The sequence below is a fragment of the Cyrtonyx montezumae genome, unplaced genomic scaffold (assembly GCF_038088225.1).
Source record: "Cyrtonyx montezumae isolate F1298 unplaced genomic scaffold, pur_monq_1.0 scaffold_4, whole genome shotgun sequence".
NCBI classification, from domain to species: Eukaryota; Metazoa; Chordata; class Aves; order Galliformes; family Odontophoridae; genus Cyrtonyx; species Cyrtonyx montezumae.
In genome coordinates, this window is record NW_027072045.1 from 8,118,755 (window position 1) to 8,123,814 (window position 5,060).

Genomic DNA, 5,060 nt, shown 5'->3' on the forward strand with positions numbered 1-5,060 from the left:
TTTATGACACCCACAGCCTAAGTGATCCAGATAATGTAATCTAACCATCATTAGAAACCATGAAATCACAATTCCTCTGGGATGGATATTTATCTCTCTGTTACATACAGAAAGGCGATTAATTAGTAGCTCTTTCAGTGTTTAACATTACTGTGTACTAAGGCTGATTAAAATCTAACTGTAGAACAGCTATCACAGCTAACGTAATCTGGGGAAAGTTTAGCTGGGGCATGAAGAAGCACCTTAAAAAGAAAATATAAAAAAAGTCCTCTTAGAAGCAGGTAGCTTCAAAGCCCAAACCCAGGCTTCCTTCTAATGTCTCTGACACACAGCAATCGTGGCAACTACTGAGATATCAAACCCGTCAATATTAAAAACAACTAAACCAATGCAAAATATTTTTGTCAAGTGGGAACACTGAGAATTCCCATTTGTTTTATAGGAATGTATACAGTGTACAGCCATAAAGTGAATTACACAGCAAGGTTTTGAATGGCTGTTTTCTGAAATTTAAATCAGAGTGTTGGCTGGGGCATGTATGCATATACGCTGTGCAAACAGCACAGTGCACACACGTGGTGAGGGCTAAATTCATATTTCTAGTATAACTTCACTGGCTTGTGTGGAATGCACCAAAGATACGTCAATGTGTGTGTGTGTGCAGTTTTCTTCAGAATCTCACGAGGGACAGGAGGACATGAATGATTTCACTTTGGGAGGAATAAAGAGATGACTTTAGTACTTCTGATTTTCAGAGCTTTCCTAATGTGAATGAGAGTATTGGAGGAACTTCATGCAAGAACAAGCTAAAATGACAAAAAATCCCAAATCATGACTCATTATTCTGCAAAAAATAACAACATATTTTGGCTTCACTGTACCTAGGTATGTACACTGATTTGTTTGGGAAGATTGAGAAGAGTGAATAAAAGTTAAAAGCAAGAGAACTGTCCAGCAAAAAGACCAAGGTAACCTTCGTTTTATTTACCTTTTTGAACCTATCCACACAGATCATAAATCATTACTGGACTTAGATTATATTTTAGCAAGGATTCACAAAAAAATGGAGTGATTACAAGTACTTTTAAAACAAAGTATAAGGACAGCAGCCCCACCACCTAGTCTAGATACCAAAGAACTGAGCCAGATTCTTAATCCTCTTCATTGTGTCGAGTATTGTGTAGATGCTGCTCTCTTCTGGCTGCCTATACACATTTTAATATGCAAAATTATAATAAAAAGTGAAATAAAGGGCTGCATAATTCAAACATGGCCTCAGTGTACTGAGGGTAATGGAGTCACCTCACCATGGAAAGGTGACCTATACCCAGCTGCTGTTCGGTGCTGATCCAACATCAAACTTAGCAGGAGCTCTTTCAAAATCCCCCTCCTGTCTTCCTGTATATTTCACTCTAGAGAACCCAACTTTGCATCTTGAGGAAAGAGGAAGGCATGCTGATGGTTTTCAAGCTGCAGATGACCAGTGGTACCTGCTGCACATGCCAGCAGTACCCAGCAGGGCACAGGGCACAGCTGGCAAGGATGTGGAGCTAGGCCTTCAGCCACTTCTCACTTCATGGCTACTTGCGTAGCAGTAGCTCAATTTCATATTCTTTAAAAAATAATAACAGTATAAAAAAAGCAAACTGATAAAGCAGTAAACCAGTGAAGGCCAGTGAGAAGATCAGTATGAAACAACCTGAAACTCTCAAGTGATCACTGCATAAGGACAGAGATCTTTGAGCGCACCCCACCATGACTGAGATACCCAACTCACCTCACTATATCACCAGCCACACACCCCTGCTTCAGGAAGAGCAGAGGAGAAGCAAGAGCCCTGTCAGTAGGCTGGAGGTAGGAAATGTCACTGTGGCATCTCATTGCCCCCTGCATGACGTGACAGGACAAGTAATGTACCGAGTCGCAAGGTGATCCTAAGATGGTCGACTTCCATTCCACCTGCAGACTGCACCGCAACTCCACACCACATCTGTGTCCATGCAGGCATCCCAACCTCCTCAGCAGATGTCCTCTAAGGATCCAGGCTGGGTGGGCAGTAATCTCCATGGTGAGGGCAGGCTGTGCGTGGTAGAGAATGCAAGGCTTCCAGCCTGTCTGCGTGCAGGGCCTTGCTTCTGCCAGGCTTCTGTGGGACTCGCAGGGATATCTGTTACGATTCATTAAGTAGCGCTCTGAGAAGTTACCATAATAACATTTCAACAGGGTTTCCAGAGGGAGTCTCAGAAACTACAGGAAAAGCTGACAAGTTTCAATCCATTTATCAAAGCGCTTCGAGACAGATGAAACAGCAGACATGCTTAGTGAGGAATGTCTCTCTTTCTGGGTGTCCAGAGCATTTCAGTAAATAAAAAGCTCTTTAAAAATAAGTCAATACAATGGAATCCCTTTTGCCCTTTGCCAGAGCCTGTATTACACGTACACACAAATGACCCTCCTACCTATTATACTGTGGCATTTGCATATACATCAAATAGATGTTTTTCACTTACATAATACATTTAATCCAAGGTTTACAGAGCATGCAATATATTAAACATTACAGCACCTCGTGAGGCAGGTTAGCATTAATGAAGCTGCAGTGGGTAAACTGAGGCACGCGCTAGCTTTATGACTTGCTTGTGGTCCCACACTCAATCAGCAGAAAAGCCATTAAGACTCTCTTCAGACAAACAGTAGACACACATATGCACATAGTTGTATGGATAAAACAAACTAATCCACGTTTTCAAAAGGAACTTCAGCTACCCATCCGGAGACACTCAGGCCCTGGTTTTCTGAGGGCAGGAGAACAAAAGCCAAATAGGAGAACTTAAAAAGAACAGAAGGCAAACATTTGCTGTTGGAAATAACATCTTTCTGTATGCCAAACTGTGTACACAAAACAAAGAAGCATCTGAAACCAAAGGACACTTTAGACGCTGGTTTCCAATAATTCAATTTCCTGAGTAAAGATTTTTTGAGACCTGCAACAGGGGGTTTGTTAGGGTTTTGTTCAATAATGCGGGTTTATATTTAGCTTTCGTACAGCAGATAGAGGGGAAAAAAAATCATTGGTTAAGGTCTTTGAGCCAAGCATCTAGGATAAAATTTTCAAAAGCGCTCAACAGTGGTTTTTGGAAACAGAATTAGGCTAGTTGCTGAGACAAGCTTTGATAGCAACCCCCTACGTCCTTTAGCATTTTAACTCAGAGCTGATTCTGTCGGTTGTGGTGCCATTTCTTGTTTCAGTCTCCCCATCTCATGGCCTACACCAGTAGTGCTACATCAAGCTGGATTAAAACCAGGAGACTCAGAGATGCAAGAGCTTGTGGTCATGACCTCCCAGCATGTCTGTCGCCTGAGAGTGCTGTAGCTGGACACAGGGATGCTCTCTGGGTGGCTTCTACTTCCCAGCCAGCCTTTGTTCTCTTTGTGGGAGCACTGGCTAATAGTGGTGTACACCCTCTGCTTGATGGCTAGGTGAGGCTGTAATTACCTCAGTAATAAAGGTCTGATCCTTCCCTGCTCTGCACCTTCTTGGCTGGTCAGGAATACCTGTCTAAAGTGGGTGCCAAATGCTAACAGATCAGAACGACGGCATTTTACATCAATGGAAATGACCAGGTGTAAGGAACAAAGGGCCACATAACAATGTTCTCAACTCTGTTGTCCTTTAATTAAGTAGTTCCTCCGGCAATGACACTAATGAGGCCTTGTTTCCTCAGGGTTGGATTCTCTAGTATCTAAATGGGATGTGAGCTCTTCCCAGGGAGAGAGGCATTTGTAATTTCTCCCTCTCAGGTGGAGCCCAATTTGGATAGATGTCATGCTGCAGCCTTTCTCTTGGTAGGGATGCCAGTGGGACCCTTGTCTTCTTCGTTGCTTATTTTCCAGAAACCTACAGAAATGTCTGAGAGCTCTGCTCTTGTATTAAATTTGCTTGAGTGTGGGCAAAGAGCTCAAAGTCACCAGGGGGACTGAAAGATAAATGCATCAAATGAGACAAAGTGAAGTCAAAAACCTGTTTCTACTGAACAAAGAAGGTTAAATATTAGTTTTACTTATGAGCAAGTTCTCTGGTTGTGTGGTAAATTCCGGGGGTATTTTTTTTGCTGCGTCAGTAGACATGCCTGACCGAAACTCCTGCAAGCAGTATCAATAAAGGGAATATGTACAGGCAAATACATGCAAACAGGGCACCCAGCTCTGGGAAGAGGCTACATTACTTAGCTGGGTGCAGATGAGAACTGGAAAGTTCATTTAATCCACAGAGGCAGGGAACATGCTCACAGAACCCATGGCCATGGGTCTGAATGGTGAGAACAACTGAATGGGGAAACAGCAAGAGAAAGTGTGCTTTGTGTTGGGCCCAGGACAGCAGCCAGAACATGGCAGCCAGTGGGATGTAACACCACAAAGCTGGCAACGCAGACCTGGAGTTATTACTGACCTCTCTGGCCACAAGAAGGCAGCCCCCTTTCCTGTACAGCTGTTAATGGCTCAGCACTGCTTAAGACCATCAAAGTGCATAAAACCTCCCCTTCCTAATACTGTTTCTTACTAAACAGACATCCAGACAACGCATTCCCTTCACATATTCCTTAATACGCCATTAATAAATAGGCACCCAACTAGGGAGAAACCTAACATCGGCTTGTAGAGATAACATCCTTTATCAGGATGCAACCTAATATCTTTCATTATGGTAATGTCAAGCCTACATACACTGTGTAAGAACCCAGGCTGCGGCCCTAGAATTGCAGGATCAGACTACAGCTGTCTCCCAGTACCTGGCTGGTGAAGAGTTACTAAAAGTGGATGCCATACCTCCTCTCAGGTAACTCGACAGACTAAACAGCGTTTATAGGTTATACAGAGTTTCTTACAAAATTACAGCAGCTATGGGAAAGCAGACTGTATGCCCAAATAGACCCAGAGATGCTCCTCCAACAGCAGGCACCATTTTACTTCTCCTTGTGGACAAGCATTACCCAAACAGGTTTTCTGATGCCAAGAGGCAGTCGTGCCCGTGTGCTCGTGGAAGGCAGAGAGCTGGACAG